This window comes from Dasypus novemcinctus, chromosome 5, assembly GCF_030445035.2.
Source record: "Dasypus novemcinctus isolate mDasNov1 chromosome 5, mDasNov1.1.hap2, whole genome shotgun sequence".
Classification (NCBI taxonomy): domain Eukaryota; kingdom Metazoa; phylum Chordata; class Mammalia; order Cingulata; family Dasypodidae; genus Dasypus; species Dasypus novemcinctus.
Genome location: NC_080677.1, coordinates 157,850,077 through 157,858,069, shown reverse-complemented (window position 1 = coordinate 157,858,069; position 7,993 = coordinate 157,850,077). Strand labels below are relative to the sequence as shown.

At 39.6% G+C, this 7,993-nt stretch overlaps 1 pseudogene; it reads right to left on the bottom strand.

Annotated features, from left to right (window-relative positions):
• Window positions 1–6,023: 6,023 nt before the first annotated feature.
• Window positions 6,024–7,770, bottom strand: LOC101438383 (protein lifeguard 4 pseudogene; annotated as a pseudogene).
• Window positions 7,771–7,993: the final 223 nt, after the last annotated feature.

The window sequence follows — 7,993 nt, the reverse complement described above, 5'->3', positions numbered from 1 at the left end:
CTAGTTTGAGTTGATACTAACTTGACTTTACTCCTATACAGCTCCATCTACTCTATATTCTTGTTGTCACAAATTACAGTTTTGTACATTATGTGCCCATCAACATAGACATAATATTTTTCTACCTCTGTCTTTGATATCTTGTAGGATATAAAAAGACTAGTTAAAAAGAAAAAAATCAGCAATACTGGCTTTTATAGGTACTTATGTAGCTACTTTATTGGAGTTCTTTATTTCTCTGTATTACTTCAAGTTATTTTCTAGTGTCCTTTACTTTCAACCAAAAGACTCCCCTTAGCAATTTTTATAGAGCAGATCTACTAGAAATGAAGTCCCTCAGCTTTTGTTTATCTGGATTGTTTATATTTTGCCTTCATTTTTAAAAAATTGGACAATTGTAGGTTTACAGAAAATTGGTGAAGAAAGTACAGAGTTTCTCCACAACCCTCCCCCACAGGTTTCCTTATTTTTAACATTTTTTGTTAGTATGGTATCCTTGTTACAATTGATGAAAGGATATTATTATTATAAGTATACTTTTAACTACAGTCTATAGTTTACCTTAGGCTTCACTCTGTGTTGAACTGTTCTATGGTTTTTACACAATTTTTATTCTGGTAATGCATATACAACCTATGAATTTCCCATTTTATCCATTTTCAAATGTACAGTTCAGTGGTGTTAATTACATTCACAATGTTGTGCTGCCTTCACCACCATCCATTACCAATTTTTTTTCCATTATTCCAAATAGAAATTCTGTACCAGTTGGACCTTAACAGCCCATCCTGCCCCCAGCCCCAGCAACTTGTATTCTGGTTTCTGACTCTATGAGCTTGCATATTCTAATTATTTCATACCAGAAAGATTGTACAATATTTGTCCCTTTATGTCTGGCTTATTTTAATTAACATGACGTCATTGAGGTTCATCCATGTTGTAGCATGCTTCAGAACTTCATTCCTTTTAACAGCTGAATAATATTTCATTGTATGTAAATACCACATTTTCTTTATCCATTCATTTGTTAATGAACATGTGGGTTGTTTGCTACAAATTATTCAGATTATTGTGAATAATGCTTCTGTCTTAGTTCCCCAGCTACTAAAGCAAATACCATACAATAGGTTGGTTTAAACAATGGGAATTTATAGGCTCTTGATTTTGAGGATAGGAGAAGTCCAAAATTGAAGTGTCAGCATGATGATACTTTGTCCTTGAAGACTAGTATTCTGGGGCTGGCTATGGTGATCGATCCTTAGTCCTTGACTTTTCTGTCACATGGCAATGCACATGGCTATGCCTTCTTTCTGTTGACTTCAGCTTCTTCCTGTGCCTCTCTCTCTATGTCTAATCTTTGCTCTGCTTAAAAAGGACTCCATTAACCTGGATTAAAGTCTAACCAATTCAGTTGGGCCATACCTGAACTGTAGTAAATTTCAAGAGACTGAGAATATGTACAAACTGGGGTACACAATTCAGTCCACCACAGTGGCTTTGAACATCAGTGTGCAAATATCTGTTGGATTCCCTGCTTTAAATTCTTTTGTGTATTTACCTAGAACTGTGATTGCCAGGTTATATGCTAATTCTGTATTTAACTTTCTGAGAAACCACCAAACTGTCTTCCACAGTGGCTGCACCGTTTTATATTCCTTCCAGCAACTTATTTTTTTTCAAAGATGTATTTATTTATTTCCCCCCTCCCCACTGTTTGCACCCACTGTCTGCTCATCTTATTTTCTAGGAGGCACATGGGGACTGAACCTGGGGCCTCCCATGTAGTAGGGAGGTGCCTAATCACTTGAGCCATCTCCAGTCCCCCACCAACAACTTATGAGTGTTCCTATATCTCCATATTCTCTCCAACACTTGCTATATTCCATTAAAAAACAGCACTCATTCTAGTGAATGTGAAATGACATCTCATTATGGTTTTGATTTGCATTTTCCTAGTGGCTAGTGATGTTTAGCATCTTTTCAGGTTCTTATTGGACATTTGTATATCTTTTTTTGAGAAATATCTATTCAAACCTTTTGTGCATTTTAAAAAATTGGGTTGTCTTTTTGTTGTTGAATTGAAGGATTTCTTGATATATTCTGGATTAAACCATTATCAGATATATGATTTCCAAATATTTTCTCCCATTCTCTAAGTTGTCTTTTTTAATTAAGTCCTTTGATGCACAGTTTTTAATATTGATGAAGTCTTATTTACCTATTTTTTCTTTTGTTGCTCCATGCTTTTGGTGTAAAGTCTAAGAAACAATTGCCTAATGTAAGGTCCCAAAGATGTTTACCTATTTTTTTCTAGGAATTTTGTAGTTTGGGTTCTTATATTTAGGACTTGAATTCATTTTGAGATAATTTTGTATATGATGTGAGATAGGGGTCCGCCTTTATTCTCTCACATATGACTATCCAGCTTTCCCAGCACCGTTTACTGAAGAGACTATTTTTTTTTCCCCATTGAGAGGACGTGGCACACTTGTAAAAAATCAATTGGCCATATGTCTGAGGGTTTATTTCTGAAACTTAATTCTATTCTCTTAGTCTATATGCCTGCCTTTATTTTCCTTCATTATTGAAAGTTGCTCTGACCACCTCCAAGCTTATAATAGTAAAATATTTACCAGTTGCTGATTAGATGGAGCCAGTTATTTCAACACTATGGAGTGTTGGGCATACAGTCCTTAGTGGAGGGGGCCACAGCAGTAAGGTTGCTGTAACCCACCATGGGGGGCCATTCATTCTTTCAAGATTTAAGAACAGGCCAAATTAGATTGGTAAATAGGGACAGTATAGGGATAGTTACCCCTTTAGTAGTTAGGTCTTATATAATAAATTTTAATCTTTGAAGGCCCTGTTTTAATTTACATTGATCCATAGTATTTTATCTGTGAGTTCCATGGGTCCCTATTTGGTCAATCCAATTTATAGGAGCCAAACCTTAATTTAATTTTTTTTTTAAGATTTATTTTATTTATTTCTCTCCCCTTCCCTTCCTGCCCACCCGCCCACCTCAGTTGTCTGTTCTCTGTGTCCATTTGCTACGTGTTCTTTGTCTGCTTCTGTTGTCAGCGGCTCGGGAATCTATGTTTCTTTTTGTTGCGTCATCTTGCTGCGTCAGCTCTCTGTGTGTGTGGCACCATTCCTGGGCAGGCTGCACTTATCTTTCGTGCTGGGTGGCTCTCCTTATGGGGCACACTCCTTGCGCGTGGGGCTCCCCTACGCGGGGGCACCCCTGTGTGGCAGGGCACTCCTTGCGCACATCAGCACTGTGCATGGGCCAGCTCTACACGGGTCAAGGAGGCCCGGGGTTTGAACCGCAGACCTCCCATGTGATAGATGGATGCCCTATCCACTGGGCCAAGTCCGCTTCCCTTAATTTAATTTTAATTCATTACTCATTGGGTTTGTCCATGCTTACCATTGGTTTTCTTTTAGGGCTATGAATGATATGTCTATGGGAAATTTAGACAAGACACAAGTTCTAATGATTGAAGTAATGCATACTTACTGTTCTGTATTTTATTTATAGCTACACCTCTGAGATTATAGGGGATACCATGTTTAAATTTAGTGGAATCTCCAATTATAGCTGTAATTTGAGGCACAGTACTGATTAAGTCTATGATGACTTGCCATTTCAGCAGTTGCTAAATTTAATTCAGATTGGCATCAAAGCCAATCAGTACCCTTTCATCTTTATAAATTATTCTCTAAATTTTAAATTTCTAATTGGGTCAAATACTGTAATTTTGTTTCAGTTAAATTTGTGTTTGTTTCCTTCCCATGTGTCCAGGTTCCTTCTTTCTTTTATTACTTTTTTTTTTTTCCCATGGATATACTTCAGCTGGAGGGGAAGTTCTTTTTATCCTGCTAACATTTGTAAATTTCATCAGGGTTAGATACCTCCCCCATGGCAAGGTTTGTATAGTTTAAGGACCTTGAGCTTAGGTTAGGGTTTAATTAACTTCTTTGCTATGCTCGAGGGGTATAGTGGGTGATTTTTTTCTTATACTCCAGATTCATTAAGTTCTTTGTTGTGAGGTATAAATAGCAGAGGGGCAAAGCCCACAATCCAGAGGTCGGCAGATGGAAACCATCCGTCGTAGGGCCCCTCCCACTGGGGGCACTTCCCCTCCCTGTTTCCTTTCTATTTTGGATTTCTAGCTGTATAGTTGTGGCTTTCTATTTCTGTCCCTGCCCAATCACTCCTCATGCAGACTTTCTGGGTAGTGATGGGAATGCCAGTCAATCTCCCTGGAATTGAGCCCCCACCTGCAAAGTCATTTTGTCTATTGCCATGATTGTAAGGTTAACCCTCTGGCATTCCGGTAAGCAGCAGCGCTAACAAACCCAGGCACACTGGCTTCAGTTTGGCATCAGGTTCTTATTCTCTTAAGTGTTGGGGTCACAGAATACTCTTGGGGGTGTCAGGAGAGTATGTGAAACAGCAGCAGGGGAAGCAGCAACATAGGAAGTGGGAAACATCACTACTCTTGCCTAAACAACAATCACTCTTACAACCACTCTTACGAGACAATTGCTGAGCCCTTCTTAATTCTTCCTTTGTTGATGACATGGGACTCTGCCTTTCCATGGTACTTATGGTGGTGACCTCATGCCCTAGCAGGTGGGCATCTACCAAAATAATGGCTGGGTGATCATTAGACACAGTACACTAGAATCTTTATCTTCAATAGTTCCAGCCCAACTCCTAGCAAGCAAGACACAAGTTACCCATTAAAATGTGTGCTGTTGCTGGCCCAGTCACTGTTGGCAGGTCAGTCTCCTTTCTTCCCCTATACAAACTGGTCAGTGGTCTCCTGCCTTAGACTTGGTGGCAGGAGTCCCAGAGACAACCTGCCAGACAAAGGCCATACCTCATGTCATCTTACATTGGAATATAGTCAATTAACAATAGTTCTTACCTTGGGGATGGGAATACACTTTATATTAGGAGGAGATGGCAGTACCCAAGAGAGACAACAGAATATGGCAAAAGCCAAAGTGTAATCTGGCCAGTAATTGACAGTTCTATCCCAGCTAGCCTTCAATGAATCAAGAACCAGTTATTTAGCAAAAGAGCATTTAATAAATGCTCTCCAGGTGTTCTTGGTCACTGCTGGGCCTTCTATGTGATACCAGTTGTTCTAATGACCTCCTATTCACCCCATCAGCAAAGAAGGGATCCACTGCTCTAACAGAATGAGATGGCTGAACATACCATACCCAATGCTGGGCAGATGAAATTGGCAGCAGTATTTTAGTCGCATATACTCACAGGCTGGGTGCAGAAGATTGAATTTTGTACCCCAGAAAAAAAACATGTTATTAATCTTAATCTATTCCTGTGTGTGCATTTCAGATGTTTTTAAGATGTGATTTTTAGTTACAGTGTGATCCCCTGAATCAGCATGGTTCTTAATCCTATTGCCAGAGGCTTTATAGAGAAGGTCACAGAGAGAAAGCCATGAGAAGCTAGAAGCCAGAAGTCACCAGAACATGGAAGAGAAAGGAGAGGGCATAATCTTGTGTCAGAAAAGCCAAGGAAATTCGAGGACTGCCGCCAGCCATCCCCAAGGTGGCACAGTCTTTGGAGGAATAAATATTATCTTGCTGACACCTCATTTTTGGATTTCTCCTAGGCTCGAAACCATGAGCCAGTAAATCCTATTGTTAAGCCAACCCATTGTATGGGTAACTGAGACACTGGGAGAGGAGGACACTATGTGCTGTGCAGGGACACACATAGGAACAGAGTGAACCAGCAGGGACTATGGATGACCAGAGGGTAGGTGCCCCTGATGCCCACCGGAAAATAGGAATGATTTGTTTCAATAATTTCCTGGGCTGGCAGAGAAATAAAATCTGTTAGATTGAGGACCAGGTGGCATGCAGCTAGTCTGAATGATAGGGGAACTAGTTGAGTGGGGAGCCTTTCCTAATGGGGGAGTAGTGGATATGTAGCAAGAGCAGGGGAATTCATGTTTAGGATTTTGGGACTGCACAAGGCTCAAAGATGTCAATGCAGAACTTGAAATAGTTTTACTGGATATAGAATTATTGGTTGACAGTTTTTTTTCTTTCAGCACTTTATTATGCTGTCCCATGTCCTTCTTGCTTCAGTGGTTTCTGATGATAAATCAGGTATTAATCTTATTGAGGATCCCTTGTCTGTCATGCATTGCTTTTCTCTTGCTGCCTCAAGATTTTCACATTGTCTTTGGCTTTTGACAGCTTAATTATAATGTGTCTTGGTGTATATTTCTTTAAGTTTATCCTATTTGGTATTCATTGAGCTTCATAGATGTGTAGACTTATGTTTTTCATCAAAATTAGGATGTTCATTGATTCTCCTGCCTGCTCAAATCTGTCAAGTGAATTTTTCATTTCAGTATTGTACTTTTCAGTTCCTTTTCATAATTTGTCTCTACTGATATTCTCATTTTTAAAATGTCATTTTCACTATTTCCTTTAGTTCTTTGTCCATGGTTTCCCTTGGCTTTTTGAACATAAGACAGTTAAGTTAAAGTCTTTGTATAGTAAGTTTAATGTCTCGACTTCCTCTGTGATGGTTTCTGTTCATGTTTTTCCCTGTGAATAGGCCGTGTTTTCCTGATTCTTAGTATATTTTTTACTTTTTAATTGAAATCAGACATTTTGCATGTTATGATGTGATAACTCTGAAAATCAGATTCCTTCCCTCTCCCAGGGTTTTCTTTTGTTGATTTTAAAAAAAAAAATTAATTATGTTTTTCCAATTTTATTTCTTAAAGAATTCTTTTTTTTTTTTTTAAAGATTTATTTATTTATTTAATTTCCCCTCCTCCCCTGGTTGTCTGTTCTCGGTGTCTATTTGCTGCGTCTTGTTTCTTTGTCCGCTTCTGTTGTCGTCAGCGGCACGGGAAGTGTGGGCGGCGCCATTCCTGGGCAGGCTGCTCTTTCTTTTCACACTGGGTGGCTTTCCTCACGGGCGCACTCCTTGCGCGTGGGGCTCCCTCATGCGGGGGACACCCTTGCGTGGCAAGGCACTCCTTGCGCGCATCAGCGCTGCGCATGGCCAGCTCCACACGGGTCAAGGAGGCCCGGGGTTTGAACCGCGAACCTCCCATATGGTAGACGGACGCCCTAACCACTGGGCCAAAGTCCATTCCTCTTAAAGAATTCTATACCCTGCTTTCAATCACTTTTTATTAACTGCTTCTAGTATTTGCAACAGGTGCAGGAACAGATTGATGATATCCAAGTAAAGGCTACAGATTGATGATATCCAAGTAGAGGCTAATGGCAGCCAATATATAATCTTTAGGTGATAACCTAGGCATCAGTGAGTGTGTGTCATAGATGATGAATCTGCAGAAAAGAAGGGCTCCCATAGCAGCCAAGACCAACTCTACTGTCTCACTATAAAAAATAACTTTAAGAATCCTGATAAGCACAAAATACACAAAGCAGCAAACAGTTCTGCTCCAAATTTGTTGAAATCTCTCTTAGATTATAGAGTTTCTGCATTCAAACAGGAAATACTGCAGTAGTCAGTATAAAACCTTTCAGAATAATATATACCTCATGGAAAGTAACAACAGCCACAGTCAGAGCTTCCAACAATGTAAATCCCAAAAGCAGGTAAATGTTAAGGGAATGCTTATGCCTGTTTAAAGTCAAGGTTAAAATCAAACCCAACTATTCAAGGGCAAACACCAAAATTAAGGGAGGATTTTCATGTACAAATGTCTGCATTCGATCCAAATTTTTGCTCATTTTCATCAAAGATCAGATTCACTCCTGCAAGAATGTTTCCATTCTCCTCTTGTTGTAAGAGCATTAAGAGTGGGATTCTCTTCCTGTCTCACCCTCCTGCTGTTTTGCTACCCCATCAGCTCCCCATTTACATTCACTTTCACTTGCAACTTGAGGGCTTCATGAATAAAGTGGCTTTCTTATTCACCAGCACTGAGCATGGGGTTCATTCACGATTAAATGA